The sequence below is a fragment of the Carassius auratus genome, chromosome 13 (assembly GCF_003368295.1).
Source record: "Carassius auratus strain Wakin chromosome 13, ASM336829v1, whole genome shotgun sequence".
In the NCBI taxonomy this organism is placed as follows: Eukaryota; Metazoa; Chordata; class Actinopteri; order Cypriniformes; family Cyprinidae; genus Carassius; species Carassius auratus.
Genome location: NC_039255.1, coordinates 26,041,043 through 26,064,016, shown reverse-complemented (window position 1 = coordinate 26,064,016; position 22,974 = coordinate 26,041,043). Strand labels below are relative to the sequence as shown.

Genomic DNA, 22,974 nt, shown 5'->3' with positions numbered 1-22,974 from the left:
AAAAAGACTTGTTTTTGGCATGCTTTGACATTCAGACACTTACCTTGGTACACTCCACTTTGCCATTGACACATTGACAAGTGTTGCATTCTTCCTCCCAACGGCTGCCATGCGGGAACTGAAGTCCAGAATAGTGACACGTCTTCCCAATGCCAATGACTGCGGCACAACACAAACACAAACACCGTAAGACTGGGGCCAATTCTAATTTAGGAGCAGATCCCCTTCCTGTCTGGAATGATTTAAGTCACATGATGCCAGGCCAATGCTCCTACAAACGATGTCGTCTGCCTTTCATGTTGTTCACTCCTTAGGAACCAGAATTCCTGTTTAGAGGCTTTTGATCCACATCTATTCGCTTTTAGCTCATCTATATGCTAGTGTGGCAAATTACCATATGATAACATATACAGTGTTTATTTTCCAGAAAAAAAGACTTATCCTGCACTAGAGTGATTGTTGTCCAATCAAATGCTCTCTAGAGACAGAATGTCTCACCTGCTTCCGACTAACATGTAGAAATAATGCTCATGGCTGTGAAGTAAATAAACCATTCAGAAATTTTTGAGGCTCTCACTAAGTAAAGCACATGATTTTATAGGGTCTTCAAGTTCCAATTCTCAATATCAGCAAGCTGAGAGTTAAAAAGAGATTGACTGTCTTAATGATTAAACGATAACTCTTACACTCTTGGCATTGAGATCCGGTGCGACCGAGTGGGCAAACACATCGGAAGCCATTGATCTCATCCACACAGGTGGCACCGTATGCACAGGGCGACGACTGGCACTCATCAATGTCTGGTGAAGCAGAAAGAGAACATGCATCAGCATCAGTACGCCTACTGACCAGGGAAAAGCTTAAACTGTGATTTGAAATCAATACATAAAGTGTCAGGATTGATGGCGTTCCCATGGCTGCACCACAGAAAATGAGGCCGGGGAAATGCATGGAATCCTTAAAAAGTAAGTCAGAGCCATGAATGGACACAAGAGACACAAGGAGAGGAATTTTTTCACTGGTTGAATAATTTATCTCCTCTGTCTGTTTGTGATCCATGGCTAACCTTTGACCCCTGAGGAGGTCAAAGGGCCACGGGATGCTTGGTAATCCACCAACAACCCCCTTTCTATACATCCCTATTCTTTCCCTCCTCGAGATACTCACTGATTCGACAGTCTGGTCCACGCGAATCCAGGGGCGCATTCACAGCGGAACCAGTTCACCCGTCCACGCAGATTCCTCCATTGTAGCTGCAAGGAGACGCAAGGACAATGAGGTTATCAGGCCAAAGAGACACCTTCGCCCCAGTGATTGACATAATACTTCAAATATACATGCATAGAAGTGGAAGAAGGGGGAAGAGTAGAGTGAAAGAGAGATGGACGAAGAGGGATGTGGGACCTTTCAGATGCAAATCCCCACAGTGGCTCCTTGCTGGGATCCCCACCCCCTACTCCCGCCCCACCTCCCAAATCCCTTGCTCCCAGGTCAGCGATGAAAAAAGGCAGGAGGACAGAGCAGGCTGGGAGAAAAAAAGCCCTGTCCTTCCCCTCCTCCCTTCACTGCTGGGGGTGCTCTTTTACGGCGATCAGCTCCATTGTGGTCCCCATTAAAACCAGCCCAGGGTCTCCTGAGCTGTCGGATTTAGGGGTGATTTAGGGACATCTTCTCCAGTCTTTACAACCAGCATCCCCCCTCGAACCCTTCCCCTTGGTGCATCCGCTCACAGAGAATAGGGGTTAGCGGGCAGGAACAACAGGGTGGAATAGGGCAGAAAGCCACATTAGAAGGGTTTTCCTAGCCGTCTATGTTGTACAGGGAAAGGAGGGTCGCCCCAAACAGGGGGCACAACAGATCTACCAGTGTCCCGGGGCAGAATAGAGTAAATAAGAATGGGGGACAATTGCAGAGCCACATAGGTCTTCTTACCAGGGGTGAGGGTTGCAGTCGTTGATGTCTGCGAGGAATCAAAAGAGAGGAAGAGGGAGTCAATACGAGACATTTGCGCATCTATCATATGTTAATTTAACACTTTTGTGGATTTTGATGTTTGCTTTCAGTGGTATGCAGACATGCACTGGCAGCTAAATTATGAATGGCGGAATTCACTCACTCTGAGCACAGGTGGGCCCCCTCCCAGCCATCTTTACAGATGCAGGTGAACGTGTCACCACCACCCACGCATGTTCCTCCATTCAGGCAGGGGCTGGACGCACAAGTACTGTTCTTTGCTGAAGTAGAAAGACGAAATGGAAAAGTTACAGCAAGTTAGCAAGTGATTCTGTAGACTAGTCTGTAATAAATTAGTGGTCTTCCAGGGGCCAAAAGCTAGGGGGTCTGAAGAAACTGTCAGGATATGTTACTAAACAAACTAGGATTAGGGTTTGGCTTAGGGTTCCTTACATTTACATTTATTTCATTTAGCAGACGCTTTTATCCAAAGCGACTTACAAATGAGGACAGTGGAAGCAATCAAAAACAACAAAAAGATCAATGATATATAAGTGCTGTAACAAGTCTCAGTTAGGTTAACACAGTACACGTAGCATGGGCTTTTAAATAATATAATAAAATAAAAAGATAGAATGAAAAATTAAAGTTAAAAAATTTTAACTAAATTAAAAGAAAATAGAATACAAAAGATTAGAAAGGTAGTTCGATTTAAAAAAAAAAAAGAATTAGAATAGTGAGTGTTAAAGTTAGAGGGTCAAATAAAGATGTAAAGAGATGGGTTTTGAAGATGGCTAAGGACTCAGCTGCTCGGATTGAGGTTGGGAGGTCATTCCACCAGGAGGGAACATTTAATTTTAAAGTCTGTAAAAGAGACTTTGTGCTTCTTTGGGACGGCACAATCAAGCGACGTTCACTTGCATAACGCAAGCTTCTAGACGGCACATAAGTCTGAAGTAACAAATTTAGGTAAATGGGTGCCGAGCCAGTGGTAGTTTTGTAGGCAAACATCAATGCTTTGAATTTTATGCGAGGCAGCTATTGGTAGCCAGTTGCAAATTAATAAACAGAGGTGTGACGTGTATTCTTTTTGGCTCATTAAAAATTTGTCTTGCTGCCGCATTCTGGATTAATTGTAAGGGTTTATAGAACTAGTTGGAAAGACCTGCCAAGAGAGCATTGCAATAGTCAAGCCTCGACAGAAACAAGAGCTTGAACAAGGAGTTTTACAGAATGTTCCGAAAGAAAGAACCTGATCTTCTCAATGTTGAATAAAGCAAAATCTGCAGGATCGGATAGTTTTTAGCAATGTGGTCTGAGAAAGTCAGCTGATCATCAATCATAACTCCAAGGCTTCTAGCTGTTATGGCTGATGTGCCTAACTGGATGGTGAAAATGTGATGAAACGATGGGTTTGCTGGAATCTTTTGGAAGCAGTTCTTTCTTGGCAAGGTTGAGTTGAAGGTGATGGTTCATCATCCAGCAAGAAATGTTTGTTAGACAAGCTGAGATGCGAATAGCTACCGTCAGGTCATCGGGATGGAATGAGAGGTAGAGTTGAGTGTCATCCAGGCATTGCAGTGGTATGAAAAGCCATGTTTCTGAATGACAGAACCTAATGATGCCATGGAGACAGAGAAAGAGAAGTGGTCCAAGAACGGAGCCCTGAGGCATCTCAGTAGTTAGATGCTGTGACTTGGACACCTCACCTCTCCAAGATACTTTGAAGGACCTAAGGTTACTTGCATGTAATTATGCATAATTCATTGTTATTGTAACAAGGACACCTTAAAATAAACTGTTACCAAGTGAAAGACCATTTATATAAGTGAAAGTGAAAAAGTGGAAGTGAAGTGAAGTTGGGGTTGCGGTGTCTTGCTCAAAGGTCTCACCTCAGTCGTGGTATTGAAGGTGGAGGAAGAGCACCTGCAACCTTCGTGTTACAAGTCTAACCCTCTATCCATTAGGCCATGACTGCCCCCATATATATAATATAAATTAAATCAGCAGCCACAATACAATAAAAAACGGACTATACAGTGTGTATAATGAGCTTTGAGAATGCAGGATTGCAAAACTGACTGAGAGTGATGAGAGGGACTGATCTGATTGTATAATTTATAATGCTTCATGTAAGTTATGGGAGTTTGAGCTTATGTTTTTGGTTCAAAATGTCTAAGAAACCCAACTGTGAATAATGAGAGTATGAAAACTGGACTTTCACAGAGGTCTACTCACCTGTATTGCATGTACTTCCTCCCCATCCAGGAGGGCAGGCGCAGCGGAAAGTGTCTCCGTGGTCATAGCAGGTCCCTCCATTACTGCATGTGGTGGCATCACACTGACTTTCACCTAAAGACATGGTTTCAAATATTTAAAGTCAGTTGACATATGCAGTTAAACTACATAATAGGAAAAGAGGATAATAAAACACAGAGAGGTAACTCACGTGAATGACAGGTCTTTCCTTTCCAGCCATTGGCACATTCACAGTAGAAGTCATTGACCAGATCCACACAGTGGCCGCCATTCTTACAGGGAGTCCGACTGCACTCGTTCACATCTGAGTGCAGAAACACAAGTGAAAGAAGGTAAGATACTGAATGTAAACAGGATCAAGATGATGAGGAAGATGAAGATGGATACTCACTGAGGTCGCAGAGGTCTCCTTCCCAGCCGTCCGGACAGAAGCACTGGAAAGAGCTGATCCCGTCGATGCAGGTGCCTCCGTTTCGACACGGATTACTCACGCAGTCGTTTACATCTGGATAGTCGATTTAAAAAACCTCCATGAACGTCAACATTTTTTAACAAAATATACATAGACAATGGGGTTTAAAAACCACATAAACCAGATCGATCATGTGAACTTTATACAGATGGTCAGGTGGATTTTTTTTCTTTTTTTTTTTTTTTTTTTTAGCTTAGTTGGGTTTGTGGCCAATTATGACAAATATGTTTTCAAATATACTATGGCAACTAAGGAATACAATTATTAAATCAATTATGACTACCAATAAAAATTACAGAACATTTTGTCTTAATTTTCAATTTCGATGGGGGATGCTAGTTGTAAAAAATTGGAAAAGTTTGGCTTAAAATTGTTATACAGCACAAGAATCTGCTAAAATTGCTTCAAATGTAATGTCAATAACCCATCTTTTTTATAAGGATAAACTAAAATAACTGGAAAGCAAACAAACAAGAATGAACAGGCATCAGATGAATATGATTAAAAAAGGAAAAAATGGTTAAACAGTAAAGATGACTCACTCTCGTGGCAGTATGTTCCTGTAAAGCCGCGGGTCACAGGTGCAGGTGAAGTTGCCGCCCGGCTGGCTGATACAGCGGCCACGAGGACCACACACATTAGAGTTGATGTGTCTCACACCCCCATCTGAGCTGTTACTCGCCACAGCAATCGTACAGCTGTCAATGACTGGAAATGAGAGAACAAGACAAGTGAGAATAAAGATCAGATGGCTGCTAAGCTGGACTATTGTGCACTATAGTACAGAAATAGGTCATCTTTAACTATTTCATCTCGGTCAGCAGCAGAACAGGAAGGGCAGTACCTTGGCAAGGGGTTGTCCTGCAGTGGTCCTTGCGATTTTCACAGGTCTTGCCCTCGTAGTCTTCAGGGACAGGCGCAGTAGAAGTCACCCGGCAGGCTGTAGCACCACGCCTTGTTCTGACAGGGGTTCGGTTCACAGGTGTTTGGGTGAGACAAACTCTCCACCTTCAAATGAGACCGGGATCTTGAGTTAGACCGGTCTTCTTAAACCATAGTGATAAAACAGTCAGCTAAGCTGTAGACGGCTTCCATAAGCCTACAGCTAAAGGAGACAGCACCATTACACTCACACGAAAGACCAATCACAACAAACTGTGCAGCTAAATTTAGACTTCCTTCCGCTCTTACAGAACATATTTAACTAGGACGTGAAACACTTTTGCACATCTAGTTCTACTTCTACCTTGACTTGACCTTGTTCTGGTAAATATTCTTAGAAATTAATGCAATCGTTCACACAGAAACTCATAACTCTTAGTATATTCTTTTAATATGTTAACATATTAAATATAAACGCTACATAATTTTATATAAATTGTAACAAAAAATTCTTTAAATGGCTCTGTTATGACCAATGGATTTTCAAACATGCCATCTAATTATTTCATATGAGCTTAATTATAAAATTAGTAAATCAATAATAATTACTATGAATACTAAAACTATTTAAACACACACATTATATTATACACAAAAATAAATATACATATTTTACACATTTTAAGTATGCTGTGTCAAATTATCTATGGGCCAAAAGGTATTATTATTATTATTAATTTATTTTTTATATAACCAATTTAAATTGACAAATACAAATACAATAATATTTTTTAGTGAACACTTAAAATAAAGTTATTTTAAATGAACACTTCACAATATTAATGTTTTACTGTATTTTTGATCAAATAAATGCTGACTTTGGTTAGCATAAGATAATTATTTTCGAAAACATAAAAATAAAATAGAAACTCACTACAAACACCTGTTCCAATCACGTGTATTGTTGTAAGTTTCTGCAGCTTTGACCCCTTCAATATTCCAACTTCCCATATTTTTTTTTTTTTTTACAAATGGCTTCCAGGGAGACGAACCTTTGTTGAAATGTAAACAACGTACACATTATACCAGCTGCCATTTAAGGTGTTAGTTCATACTATATCCCTTTTCTCCCGAGCTCTAAGACTGCTCAATTTATTTATTAGGGATATACATGGCATGTATATATGTATATGTATATTATGTATATACTGGAGCTGAACGCCTGCAAACGTATTCACAGTCAGTTATGTAAACGGACCGTCTTCAAATCAGACTTTATCAAGATACATTAAACTGCTAGAGCGGACACATGTAAGAGATAATCAAGCATCTGTACTAGATACGAAGAAGAAAACCAAGTTGGATGTGTTTTATACAGTGGTATGTTGGTAGTCAAAACCGGTCAACATATAATTTTAAAATGTGCATCTGAAGCGTACTAGATCTCAGATCTAAACTAAAACAGATCTCAGAAGATTTTATACAGTTGTTTGAGAATTTTACTGCGTCTAGAAGTAGTATGTCACAGATTTTTTATAATGACTTAGTTGATTTAGGTTCTTTAAACAAATCTGATCCCATATAAGGGCATATTAGATGTCAATATTGTACCAAAGCTTTATATGTAGCCTCATGTGCACCTGCACTGAAAACAGCTCCACCAGATCAAAAGTTCCCTAGTATAGTCTCACTTCTCCAAGAGACTGCAGACGGTATGGTTTAATCTGAGCTCATGGCACGCCAGGCATGAATATAACGTGAAAATCAAGGCCTTCTCTTTCCCGGGCTGATTGTGGGCAGGCAGCCAGGAGGGCAAGAGAAGAGTTGCCTCATTCACTACAATTTATTTTTAGTCTACACAGTAAAATGAGACTGGCTCAGGACCAGCTTCCAGCACCTCTATGGAAGTCCATCTTTAGCCTGCCACTAGACTTAAACTGGCTCCAGACCAGTAATAATGGTCATATGAAGAAAAATAAATACTCCAGCCCTCCACCCAAACCCTACTCTTGTTACCCTGGCGCACCTGTGGCAGAATAACAAGCTTGATCTGCCTTACATCAAGGCTTTAAACATGCATACATGCAACAGCAGGGGTGCCGACCAATTTAGCCATGCCGAACGAGATTGTGAGCAAAGCATGAATGGAAAAGTGACCATCTGTAGTACTAAATGTCATCGATTAATCAAAAATGAGCCCCAATGTTTACATTAAATGTTTACAAACTAACAGATGCATTCTGACTAAACCTGAATTGTAATTTCATGTCTGCTTGACCTACTATTTGTTAAAAAAAATAAATAAATAAAAAAAAATAATAATAAAAAAATAAAACGGAAAAAGGCAAAGGCAAAAAATTTAATTAGAGCACAAACAAAACCAAACAAAACAATAAACAATACAATAAAAAACATCTGGGCATTAAAAAAAAAAAAAATACATCTGGGCACACAACAAAAACATCTAGGCACCACAAAACTAAATAAATACAACACACAAAAACAAAATGAAAATATTTGTGCATAAAACAACAACGCATAATAAAAAACATATGGCATAAAACCAAACAAAAATTAAAACATCTAGGCACCACAAAGCAAAGCAAAACCAAACACAAAACGAATCATGCTATCATGCTGAAAAATACTGACAAAAAAAGTTCATTGTAAAAAGCAGTTTTGCACTATGGCAATGTCTTTAATGCTATAAACAGTAAAGATTCTCACCTCACAGAGCATCCCTGCATAGTTTGTTGGGCATTCACAAACAAAGCTGTCCAGAATAACATGGCAGCGGCCGCCGTTTTGACAAGGACCACTGGCACATTTGTTCCTCGAGACTTCACAGTGTAAGCCCACAAAACCTGGAGGACACTGACAGTGGTAACCTCCATGAACCAGCTCCTGCACAGACACAAATACAATGACACTTAATATAAATAACACATTTAATTGATACTCTATAGTTAACCAAGTAAAGGCTATACCTTGCATGTTGCTCCATTCTGGCACTGTCCATGGCAGCCATTGAGATCTGCAGTCATGGGCAAAGTAAATGAAGCAATTAATCAATGGCTAAGTGGAAGAAATCAGCACAGCGGTTAGGGGCAGCGGAAGACGTGCAATTAACTCTAAATTAGATGAGCTTGGTGAGTGTGCTGAAGATGGAAATATTAGTACAATCAACACAAACGTGAGGCACAACCAATAACCCAGCATGCAACAGTAGCTGTATCCCAAGACAAAATATACAGTGTGGAGAGCCCAGCAGAATATCAAGTGTCCAAAGAGAAAACCCTGATCGCAACTATAGTGTATGCTGTTAAAGATGGAGTAAAGGAGAGGAGAGGAGCATGAGGAGATACTGACTGATGTCACAGTTCTGTCCAGCCCATCCTTGAAAGCAGTCACAGTGATATCCACCAATCATGTTTTTGCAAGAGTGAGCATTTACACAAGGCTTCCCCATACATTCATTTGCATCTGTGAAAGTGAGGGAAAGAGAGAGTTGGGAGATTTTGTAGACAGTTGGTAGATTGGGAGATTGAAGAGAAGGAGATGGGAAGTGTAGAGTAGCAGGAGAGGGGCAGAGAAATCTGAGATCTCGTTGTGTAACCCCACCACCATTAAGCCCATTGAACAGGCTGCTGGCTTGAAACTCTAACAGTCCCAAGGATGCCAGTCTGCTTGACTTCCTGATCAATTACCATTACACAGCCAAAAAAAGAAAAAAGAAAAGAACAGAAAAACACAACAAAAACAACCTTTATCAGTTTATTTGTCTTGTTCTATGAGAAAAAATTTCTAAACATCTGTAAAACATCATAATTTTCCTTACGATATTAAGACTTGTATTCAAAAGATGTATTTTAAATGTCCCTATTATAATATAATATAATATAATATAATATAATATAATATAATATAATATAATATAATATTAACATAAATAGAAAATATACAAAATAATTATTTTCTTAAATGTTCTTCTTAAACAGATCTTATTTTAATGAAGTTTTAAAAAATTTACTGAAAAAAAAAAAACCCAAAACAAAACAAGAAAAAAATATTTTTTTGCAATATACATGAAGGTTCCACTAAAAATCACCCCTCCTTCTGCTCATCTCTCCTCTATTAGCCTACAGCAGGTGACCAGCCATTTCAGGGAGCTATGACTCTTTTGACTTTGCCATGAAAAAAAACTAGCGCTTATTAGGTGTTTAAATATTTATCAGGGGCCCCTAGTGAGGTGCGCTTTGCTCCCCTGCACACCTGTCCTCCAGGAAACACGACTCCCCATCATGCTCAGGCCTGGCTCTTGTGAGTGAAACCCAAGCTGGAGGCTAAGGTTCGATGCGTAAGAGGAGCAGCCCGACTCCTGTTCCCACCCCATGCTTGTTTACAGGTCACAATCCACTTCCTTTCACATTCATCACTTCCCCTGATGAGGGCTACACACTATTGTGAGCAAAAGGATGATGGAAACTCCTGTGGCGCCTGCAATGCCATCTGATCTAGTCTTGGATCCAGGTCTAAGGCTGGCCCTCCTTGTTACATATACATATACATATATGGGTGTCTTACAGTCAACAAGGATCAGGTTGCCACTATTACAAGTTCTTCATGCAGTCTAATCAAATCAGTTGTTTCAATTCTTGCTTTGTCTAAAACACATGCAGGCTTGTCAAGTGCATGCAATTTAAATCTAACGCACCATATTCAACCATTCGGATGCATAATGGTTCATATTTTTCAACAAATGGCAATGCAAAATGAATAATATGATATGAGTGGAAGGTCCATTAAACAGTGTAAATTAAAAACTCAAATGCTGCAGTTCAAAACACGACTGCAAAGCAGGAGGTTCTCAATCTTACCGATTTGACAGGTCTTCCCAACCCACTGAGGAGGGCAGACACACTCGAAGCCATTTTCCAGGTCGACACATGTTCCGCCTTGTGCACACGGGCTGGAGGCACATTCATCCATGTCTGCAAAATCAACACAAAATCATGTTTCATTCTGCAGATATGAAACACACACCTGAAATTGTGCTTTAAAATGACACGCTGAGAGACCGTTTGCATTAAAAAAAAGCTATTAAATATTATGGGATGTTTTCAGTTTCATGCATATAAACATTCAAACTAGCCAATTTTACACCCAGCATGTGTGTGCAGGCTATTCACCGCCCACCACACACACACACACACACACTGCAGATACATTTCTAGAGAACGAATCAGTTATATTGATAAAAAATTATACAAAGTAGGGCAAGCCATTATGATGTACACAGTGCAATGGAAACGTGTCAACATATCTGCTTTATTGTTTAGATTTTGCACAATTTTAAATGAAAATCCGTCATAAAGCAAAATGCATAGCATGCACTCCGAAAACAATAAATGTGAACAATTTAGATGATGAATTGGTTCATGTGTCAGAAAGTTAGGTCCCAGTTTGGTGCAATAATAAACAATTCAAATAATGTACAGTCACACGAGTGCAAGTATATGGATTCCTAATGGCTTCACACATGTCCAGTCATAAAAAAAAGGCCAGTATAATAATGTAACAGTAAACATGCATTTTTTGATTTGTCATGTTTATGTTGCTGTGTGCTGCACTTTTTTTCTTTCATATGTGCTTATATGGGCTCCTTATATCACTTGCTTCTCTGGTGTGCTTTTGAAGTTTCTAAGTGTCCTTTTTTGGAAAGACAAAATTTATCTTTAAAAAGCTTGCAGAAAATAAAGATTTTTGAGACCCTTTAATCTTTTGGTTTACTTTGCTGGATATAGCAAATAATGAAAAAATAAACATTTGAAACAAGATAAATGGTCTATACTTAATTTCATGGCGTGTGTGATTAATCAATTAAATCACAGAAAAAGGTGTGATTAATTAGATAAAATAAAATCATTGATTGAAAGCCCTAAATATAATATAATATAATATAATATAATATAATGGTGGCTATGGAGAAAGGGCAGGAGAGAGAGTCATGGTGTTCATCAGAAAGAGCAAAGGCTTTTCTTTATGCAAGACAGTAACACGATTAGAGTTCGATATAATCCTGGTCGCCAGATTAGCTGCTATTAGAGCACAAATCGTTACAGTTTTAATAGGGACACAAAGTACGGAGCAGGAGCTATTTGAAATTTGGAAGAAAATAGGAGGAAACAAAAACAAGAGAAATTCCTCCCTCCTTTCTCCTCCCTTTAGTCTTATACATATATTGTGGATCAATGGGGTGGCGCAGGGTGTGTAAAAGGGTCAGACAGGCAAGTGAACAGGGAAGACGTGGGGGGAAAACCGATATGGGTGAAATGGTTGGGGGGAGGGGGGGATGTCCAAATTCCAGCAGGGGACCCTGCTGTTGCTATGACGATAGAAACACAGCCCCATATGTGGTGGATGAGACCGAGTAGGTAGGATGTGGAGCGAGCGATGAAGAGTGTGAGAAATACCAAAAATTCAAACACTGGGCCTCCAGGAGGTGAGAAACACATTTGCAACCAATCAAATACGAGCTCTGTGGTGCTAAAGTGGGATGCTTTGTGGAACAGGAGGGGTGGAAAAGGAAGGGCAGCCCATGCATGACACACTGTGATCTCAATTTGTAAAGCCAAATGCTGGTTCAAAGTGAAGACAGATTATGCAAATCCCCCCTGTCTCAGTGATGGGTATCACCAGACTCTAATCCGGGACCCGTAGGAGCTCAGGCTATGCTCGCCATGCAATGGGACCCTGCTGTGCTGCCAAAATTCAAGACCAGCTTCCCCTGCCATGCACCTGACATATCCCAGCATGACAAGCAGCCAAGCAGCACACTGGCAACAGCATCTGGACACATGTTGGGGAGGGGACGGGTGTCTGTGCTCTAGTCTAGGTCTGTAACTAGGTCTCCAGACGGAACAGACTGAGCCTGGAAAAAGACAGATGGGAAGGTGCACGGAAGGTTTACGCACCTTTAGCACAAGTGGGTCCCTCCCAGCCTGGGGGACACTGGCACTCAAACCCGCTCGGGACTTCATGACACGTGCCTCCGTTCGCACAGGGGTTGGAAACACATGCATGTTCAGCTGCAAAACACAACAGTGCATCATAAATACAGACAGAAAAGACACTGATAAAATGCCATTACTTTATGATTTGTTGCTCTATCCATTCATAGAATTTTTCATCTAATTTTGATCCATCCATCTTTTTCGTATTCATCCACCCATCCATCCGCTCATCATTTTTTATATTTATCCATCCATATTTCCATCTTTTTTTATTAATTTATCCATACATCCATAGTTTTTCCTATTCATCCATCCATTTGTACAACATCACCTAATTAATTGCTCCATGCTCTTTTTTTATTATTATTATTACTAAATCCTCCATTCATCTCTTACCTATTTCACAGTTCTTGCCCGAGTACCCTTCGGGACAGGCACAGTTATATTCATCTGGTTCAGAGTTCATGCAGGTCCCGCCGTTGACACAGGGATGGTGCGTGCCGCAGTAGTTCAGATCTGTAAAGCCACATTAAAAAAAAATTATCTGGGGTACTTCCACGGGGAAAGAAATACTAACACTATATTCTGATTTTTATTTTTTTTAGCCTGCAAACATTTGCTCTTTAAATGAAAACAGTTGGCAGAAACTATTGCTGGGCTCCAAGCAGGCCTTGTAAGGCGAGGCTGTGCACATAAAAGCTGGTAAATAAATAAAGAGAACTGTAGGCACCTCTCAGCTTCTTCTCATTCCTAACCACCTTCCAGGATGCACACTGACCAACAGATCAGATATCCGAGCGCCACTCCAATCACAACCATAATATCCAGAGTGTGTGTTTGTACGTGCGTTGTCACATGATGCACAGCCTGTGCTAACATTGCAGCCAACAAACCAGCTCAGTGTAAGATGCTGTAATTCTATTTAACACCACGATATTAATTTGTTGCCCTGGCACCTCCACGGCTGGATGTTCACAGGCTTAATGTATTCATTCTGATCTACTGCTGACAATTTTTTGGGTCAATTCCAGGTTGACCTCGATTTTTTGAAAACTAACTAGGTCAAACCTTCAGTTTCAGCGCATTTAGGACCCTTACCTTTATTGCAGAGGAGGCCGCCCCAGTTCTTCTCGCAAGTGCACTGCCAGGGCATGACACAGGTCCCGTGCAAGCAGCCGGGGTACGGCAGACACTCGTCACAGAACTGGCCCTGCCAGCCGTAGTTGCACCTGAAAACCACATAAGGGTGTTAACACCTAAGGGACCGAAACACCATCTTAATGACGGACAGGAACAAACATACAGCTGCACATCGCTGCGCTGATACCTAATCTTATATAAAGGCAACATTCCTTGCGACAAAGGTTAAGAAAACTTTCATGACCGTGCAGACACGCACTCCCCCCTTTGGGCGGTATGGTCGCAGCCTGGGGGTGCAGAGGGAAATGCTGGACAGGGGTTAACTAATCATTGGTTTATAGCAGCACTCCGCTATTCCAAGGCCAGTGGTGCGCTCTCTCCATCCACCACCACACCCCTCACCCAGCTGTCTTGTCATTTCTGAGCAGGCTATTTTAAGACAGCTCTCCTCCATGGCCTAACTCCAGCTGCCAAGTGGAGAGACGCTGTCTGCATATCTCCACCTCAGTGTCTTGAAGAGAGAGAAACGGCACAGACCTAACCCTTACCAGCCTTACAAATAAGTACTGTGGTGGTACCATACTGAATATCATTTTGAACATCAAAAGTGATAATATTTAACATTGAAATAATATGAATATTATTAATATTAACTTGTAGAAATTAATACTACCCAAGATTTATAAATTCTATAAAATGAATTGTTTTGCATCGAATTGTTGTTAATGACACTAAATGTTACCAAATTTAAAAAGTATAATTATACTTCTTTTATCATTTTAGTATGCTAGTATTACATGCATTTGCATTTTACATTTACATTTATCTAAAGGTGAGATCAATGCATCAATTAAAACATACAAATTAGGACCACAATGCCCAGCTCACAACAACTCCAAAAGCATTTAAGGTGAAAAGCAATGGTGTATACTATCTAAATAAGGCAAATGTGCTCTTCGAGAAGGTGGGTGAAGTGGATTTGGCCACTGCATACACACCTGGCACATTCTCTGCATGGAGGCCTTGATCCAAATCCACTTTTAACATCTCCAGTGTGTTCTCTGAAATAGCCCCCCAGAGCTGTGCCCAAGGGGCAGGTCAGAGGCTGGATTACTTACACCAGAGCACACACAACCTCATGCTGCCCAGTAACAACCGTACTAGTATTGTATGAAAGAGCATGTAGGCAGCAGAGTGTGTGGGGGGGGGGGGTGGTCTGAACCCTGCCTGTGCATGGAGGCGTTCAGCTCTGCCGAGCACTCCCAAACTTAAGCGTGCTCACTAACGCCGAGAAAGAGAAAGTTGCATTGCATTTACTTTATCTGTCAGGACATGTCCATTATTATCATAAAAACACCGTAAACTTAAATCGCAAGTGCATTTGTGTTTCAATTTGTTTTCACATTTGTTTCCCAGCATGGGTTTGTAAAGGCTCCACAAAGTATTAGTGCACTGAAAAGGGTAGTCTACCAAAAAATGCTGACCTAAACATTGGACTTTAACTGTGTAGACAAAAATGTTTGAAACAATCTTCAAAATATATTTTCTTGTGTTCTGTAGAAGTAAGTTTGGGAAGACATGAGGGCGAGAAAATGATAATTTTCATTTTTGTGGTAAACTTTGAATAATGCTAGATTTTTACATTTCCTTTTAATCAGTTGGTTCTTAGGACATATGAAAAATAAAGTCTACTACACTACACTACACTTTTGGCAAAAATGTCCCAACATTTTTTGCAGCCCCCTAATACATCTACTAGGTAATTGTCTGTGGCAACCTCAGTCCTTGGAAGGAAAAAGGTGGAGACTACAGTCTCAAGCTAGTGACGGCAGGGAAGCGAGTCACCACATCCTGCAGGGGAGTAAGGCTTCCCAAATACTTAGAACTTCCCAAATATTTTAACTCTGAAATAAAATATTGGCCTCTGCTTCCTAGCCCCGGTTCCAGAAACTCGTTCTTCCAGGCCATCAAGAAACTTGGGTACATGATGTCCTCAAGCATGTTTTTGGCTACTCTTGGCCTTTCTGATGCCTGAGGCAGAAAATACTCATGTCCTTCTGAAAATGCTCCGGTCTTAGAGAAGGTAAAGGAGGGCAGAAGAATGAGGGCAGGTATTTGTGCTCCGTAATAGTAATGTTAAGTAATCTTAAGTGTCTGAATGATTTGTTGTTAAAATAATTCAGTATGTCATATCGTCTAGAGTGACGTCCTGGTTTAGACACCTCTGGATCTACTCATTCGCTGCCCGTAGACACAGTGAGGTTAAAGGTGGCATGAGCAAAAAGCTTTCCTCATGCCAAACACTGAGAGCTTTTCCTGTGATAAAGGAAAAAGGCAGAGTTAAGCTACAGGAAAAGACAGAGAGGGGAATGCGATGTGCGATGGTGAGGTGGATTTCACGCTGTGCTCCAACACAGGAAGCATCAGAATTTCCTGAGACAGTAAGGGCAAAATACCACCATTTGACAGAATTATCATATGATGATAATGTCCAAATGGTATGTTGGGTCACTGCTTTGGGCAAAAGTTCGAACTAGATTTTAACAGTCTATAAAGAAAACGTAGAGCCTTTGCAAAACAGGCCATGTGAATGGCTAGAGTGTTATGAGAGGTTAAAGTCTTCAGAAAGTGTTGAACAGCACTGCTATGTGGTTGCTACAGTGTTTTGGGTGGTTTATAAATCGCAATACGAAGAACCCTTAGATTATGATTCAAAATTCTCCTTCAGTCCATTTTTTGCCAGTTATATCATCTGCCAGATGAAAACTGTACATTAGATTGCTTAGTGTAACAGGAATTACATACTGAAGGATAGGGATATTTCCCCCAAAATTAAAGTTTCATTAATTAATCACCCTTTTGGACACATGAGACTTTCATTCATCCTTCTATTGGAAACCCATGCCGACAGAAGGGGAGCAATTGATGACAATTTTCATTTTTGTGTTGACTAAAACCGTAGCATGTGCATCAATAATTGTGATGCCTAATGCATTTCATCCCATCAAATCATAATCGATCACAACTTTAAGGCACTCCAGAGAAAAGTACAGCGTGATCAAAAATGCATATCAAACAAAAACAGCTTGCACAAACAATGGCTTCATTGCACTAATTAATTAATGGAAAGGTAAACAAATGAAAAGACCTTATCAGCATGAGCACATATGGCTCTGCTGAAATTAAGGAGCAAGATTAGCCTGGCCAACCGAGCATGAAATGATGCTCAAACACTTACGCGCATTCTCCAGGCACCGAACAGCCTCCGTGAATCAGATTACAGCCCTGCTTGCAGATTGCTGGGAGAGGAGAGGGAGAGAAGGAGGGAGGAGAGGTCAGCATTGTTTGTGTTGCCTTACAAAATCTACAAGATAAATTCATAATGCCTGCTGTGACAGAAGACAACTTTATGGCCCGAACACACATATATGCTTCCCCCTTTCTGCCTGTGTTACGCCCACCTACTTGTACCCTTGCTCATTAGGATGGTGGCTGGTGATTTACTGCCTTTTTTTTAGTGGGGTATATACAGAGGAGTTTAGGTTGCCTGCAGTGGTCGGTTAAAGACATCAAAACCCCCAGTATCACTCAGATTAATTGAGCTAATGGAAAGTGTGACTCCAGGACTGTAGAGGTGTCGTTTACAACACAATCTCACCTCCAGGCAAAGGAGCAAAGATCACAGGCCTGTGAAAACACTGATAGCAGCAGGTCTCTTTACAGGGTGGTAAAGGGCAAGATTTAACAGGGTTTCTTTTTATACGCTTCAAGACATTAGCCAGCCCTAGTTCATCCTTCATGAAGGGCAACATGGCTAATAACACTTGGCTACATATTAAGGATGCCAGATAAATCATTAATATTAAACCATCAAATGTAATCTTAAAATAAATCTAATTTTCTCTAATTTTTTTCATTACTGCACATTTTGATACACACTTTACCCTAAAAAAAAAAAGATTTTAGTGCAGTATTGTTATTGTTAACTAAGACAAAACAAATAGTTAACTGAAATAAAACTGACATAAAACTAAATATTAAAGTTAATTTCGAACTTTAAAGTAGCTGAAATAACACTAACACTTTAGTATAGGAACTGATTCTCACTATTAACTAGTTGCTTATTAGCATGCCTATCATTGACATTAGCTGTGTATTAGTCCTTACCGTATTTTCCGGACTATAAAGTCGCACTTTTTTTTCATAGTTTGGCTGGTCCTGCGACTTATAGTCAGGTGCGACTTATCAAAATTAATTTGACATGAACCGAGAGAAATGAATCAAGAGAAAACATTACCGTCTCCAGCCGTGAGAGGGCGCTCTATGCTGCTCAGTGCTCCTGTAGTCTACACTAAGCAGCATAGAGCGCCCTCTCATGGCTGTAAACGGTAATGTTTTCTCTTGGTTCTTGGTTCTAAATGAATGCGACTTATAGTCTAGTTCGACTTATATATGTTTTTTCCTCACCATGACGTATTTTTGGACTGATGCGACTTATACTCAGGTGCGACTTATAGTCCGAAAAATACGGCAAATAAAGCACATATTATGCATGACAATATTCTAGATTTCTAATCCTACCCAATACCTTAATTTAACAACTACCGTACTAACTATTAGTAAGTAGCAAATTAGGAGCTTATTGAGGCAAAAGTCATAGTTAATGGTTTGTTAATAGTGAAAATTGGAACTTAAAATAAAGTGTGAATGAAATAACTACTAAAAGTACTACGTAAGTACTTAAAGTGACACTGAAATAAAGGCAAATAAAAATACAAAAGCACATACTTAAATTTCGCCTAATATTACAATAAAATAAAATATATAAAAAAAAGTTTTTAGCCGTAGCATTACACTGCAAAGGTAAGTACAAAATACAAACGGTCAACATCATTTACCTGTCCGGCAGTCCTCTCCCATCCAGCCGTCTAGACATACAATATTTCCTGATGGATCGCAGCGGTAATGGCCAAAGTAGTCGTCTCTTGGTCGGCACTGTTTGTTGCACTTACTCCCATAGTAGTTCTCATCACATCTGACCCGGATGCGGTACTCAATGTGTGCAATGATGCCGGGATGCTGGATGGACTGCCAGTGGTCTCCGGGATTCACCATGCTGGCATGAATGTGTTGCTCGATCAAATTCTTCTCGCCGGCTGAAAAAAAAAAAGAAGTAGACACATAAATTATATACTTTAAATGAAAAACTATATTTTGCACAAACACGGTTATCAGAGATGGACAACTTGTAGTCCAACTAGTGCCTATTTAATTACTTAAGATCTGTAATTACTAGATTTTATATTTAGGCTACAATTAAGTTTATACCACTTCCCCTTCCCCTACCCCTCCGCCTACCCCTTCCCCTTGTCCCTTGAAACAGAGTGTCAAGGGGTAGGGGAGAAAATATTCCCCTAAGGATTGGGACACCACTACCATGACGTCACACGCCATCATTCGACGTCTAGCTCTTACAATACACACATATACTGATGTGCTGGTGTACATTAGAGCCTTTAATTATCGTTCTGTATTTATGAGCTGCTTACTGACACAAACACACACATCGGAAATTGCACAGCTCACACATCAATGAGAAAATAAACTTATCAACGCTGCCCCACAACTTTTATTAAATACAGTTTAAATACTGAATTGCTACATTATATTTTCCAGCGACGAGAGGATACAATCGCTGTTTTTAAGTAAACTCACTCTAAAAAGATAAATGCACAAACGCGAATATGTGCAATTTCCATTTCCCTTTCTCTTTCTTTCTAGAATTGGCAATATTTGAGAAAATGGTTTAGTGATTTCTAATTATTGGATGGATTAGCCCCGATCAATGTCTACGGCAGTTATCACCCTGATCAGACATATGCTGTGGCACTTTCATGCAGTCTGTAATGATATGACGTTAATATTAGCGATTTTCTGCAAAGATTTCTTTGAGTAACATGAACTCACAACTGAATGTAACATAAAACAAAATTATTTAGCATAAAATATTTATGCCAAAATAGCTTACATTTATGCGTCTTTTTGTTCGCTGTAGCAGCCATGTTTGTGAGATAATTCATACCCCTTCGTTTGAAGTGTGGTCCCCGAAAAATCTTCGTTTGAAGGGCTATCTGGCCCTTCCCCTTACCCCTTCCCCTCCAACCAAAAGAGAATCGAGACACCCCTACGCCTACCCCTTCACGTGAACACGTGAGACGGAGGGGTAGGGGAAAGGGGAAGGGCTAAGGCCTTAATTTAGAGTGTCATTTTAGTCTGCTATTTTGTGCAAAAAAACTAAAAAAAAAACTAAAAAATAAATAAACAATATAATAATTACATATAATAAAAACTTCAAGAACACAAAACAATTATATAAAAATTAAGAAATACAATTTCTAAAATAAAACTTACTCATTCCATTAATTCACATGTCAGTTAACAACCAGTACAATGTGATAACAAATGGGTGCGTAGACCAGCTGTAAGACAAGAGACAGGACAGACTCTGATTTTAAGCCATAAATTTACTAGTGAGTGACTCGGACTATCCTGTCCCTGCCAACTTCCTGCCTCACAAATCCATTCAGACAAATCACTGCACAACAAAGACACTCACACATGAATGACACCACTGACGAAACAAAGGGTTTTCAATCAGTTCTCAGTTAACCATTCAAAATCAATCATTCGTACTTTATTAACTGATTATTACAGCTCCTTTTTAACTAAAGTGGGGAGTTTTGTCATGGACATGGAGAGGTGTGGTATTGCTTTTCTAAGTGACCAGACTTCTGATTTTCAGTAATTTTCAGGCAATAAAATGGGCAGAAAGACCAGAATACTTTACAGACTTAGGGTTGGACCAGTAACCATTAAGCAACCATCCAGAACACCCTAGCAACAGCACTGAAATGCCCTAAAATCACTCAATTTCTAGTGAGTTCTAGTCAAAATCTAGTTCTTCTAATAAAAACATTGATATCTGGCCAGAGGGAGGGGTGCGAGTTTGACTGCTGTTACCAGGGAGATCTGGGCAAAAGTGGCAGGCAGAGGAAGCCAGTGGTCTCCATAGCCGACCACTTTCAGCTCTTAGCCCCAACTGTCCTTGAAGGATCTGGATCCCCACCCTAGTCCTAATCATCAAGCACACTGTCCACCAGGACACAGACCCTCAACACGACAATGAGAGCGGTTAGAATTCACATCAAGAGCTCCATTTTCCAAAGCTTTCCCAGCCTCTCTGCAAAGAAAGCAATCTTTATCGCAGTGGGATCAGAGACGGCAAACAATCATGGTGGAAACGGGGGGCCTGTGATTTCCTCTGTCCCGATGTGCAGAGTGCGTCCGCGTCTTTCTCCTCTAGCAAACACACATGCGGGCCGAACATACACATACCTTCCTCTCCGTCCCCTGACAATGTCGACTGAATTAAGCAACAAAAACAGAAATAGCCCTGGCGCTTCCAGATAAAGAACAATGGAGCGAGCTTTTGCTGGCCCGTTCTGCCCAATGTCTAAACACTGGGCAGTCCAGAGCCCTTCCTGCAGAGTAAACACAATGCTACAGGACTTTTCCTGCGGACTGCTGGCCCTACCACGGACACGTACACATACGAACCGTTCTGACAGACTGCCAAACTTTATTTGCCCCAGCGAAAGAGGGAGAGACATATTTTTTGCCCTTGGGTTTCTGAGAGACAGACAAGGAGACGTGTCCGGTTTAAGAAAAGAGGTGCGGCAGCTCCGAGCATTCACACTGCATACTAAACAAGTAGTATCAAACAGCATTGGAGAGAGGAGGATGTACTGACGCTTTTGTTGCCAAGCCTTGCATGAGTACAGACTGCAGATAGTCGCATCAGACAGACCTTGGCAGATTTCTCTCTCTATGACAAGATCATTAATGTCTGGCACGCCTCTGTACTATGGGCTTGTGTGATAAATGAAGCCACTGTCTCAAACAGAGCTCTGCCAAGTCATTGAGAGTTCTCCAGATCATCAAAGAGAGCTCGTCAATTTCAAGCATTTCTAATCAATGGTCCCTAGAGCTTACAGATGGTCTGGTGAAAACTTCTAGAGTCATTTTTAAACTCTAAAGCTATTTTCAAAGATTTGGTTGTATCCTAAATAAATAACTTGATCATATGTTCAAATATTTTCAATAATTTAATTAAATTACATTCTGACTGCATTTCAGGCACATTAAAAACGATGTGCTCTAGTGATATTTATCTTGATTTCTTAGTTGTCTTCACAGAGCTCATATTTCATCTCAAACTCTTTGCTGACACTGCTGTTGAATACAATTACAATAACATTCGGGGTGGTAGAAATCAAGCCACAGATTAGTTTTAAAGCAATAATGTGTTTCTTTATGACAGGCTTTTATAGTCAAAGATTTAAATTATACTTAAAATTAAATAGAATATGGTGTAAGCGAGTTTCCTTTCATGCGATTATAATATAGCATAAAAAAAAAAAAAAAAAAAAACCCAAACAAAAACACAAATGAACACTTTATTTTGACAGTCCTTTTAACACAATTTGTTGACTAAGTAATGTTGCACCTACTTGTCATACTCTCATAGTATGTGTTAGTAGAGTATTAGTAGACTGGTAGGGTTAGTGTTAGAATAAGTTGACATGTACTTGCAAAGTTACTTATAGTCAGTAGAATATCTGTTGGGAGACCATCACAATAACGATTTAACAGATATTTTGCTGCGTTTCCACCAAAATTACCTAGAACAATTGTACAAGGAACTTTTTTTTCCAGGAACTATTTTCCCCCCAGACCTGTTGCTTTCTGCATTTCCACTACGGTCTAAAGTACCGTGAAGATTAGGCAAATAGTCTGGTGACATAGGTCTGCACGTGTTTCTCAATACAAAGTACGCAAATTTCAGACTTGCACCCTCGGTAGTTCGGACTTTGAGAGTTCGACTCTAGTCCCCGCGGATGGGGCGACAGAAGTCAACAATGCAAACTGTACATTATTTACAAAAAGAACAAGATATGATATCAAACACCACTACCTCCTTTCATTTCCATTTAAACATATTAATAGCCGCAGAAATGTAGTTCAGGGAAATGTGTATATAGACAGCCTACATTATAATGAAACTAAATACTATATTAATTGCCTCTTTTTATTTTCATTTTAACATATTAAGAGATGAACTGAATAAAGACCAAAAGATAACCTGTCAGATTTACCCAAAATTAATTATATTTCATGTTGGACCACTAAACAGAC

The 22,974-nt window shown here is 40.1% G+C and overlaps 1 pseudogene; it reads right to left on the bottom strand.

Moving 5' to 3' along the window:
* Positions 1–43: 43 nt before the first annotated feature.
* The window catches only part of LOC113113134 (protein jagged-2-like), a 42,533-nt pseudogene continuing 19,602 nt past the window's right edge, over positions 44–22,974 (bottom strand).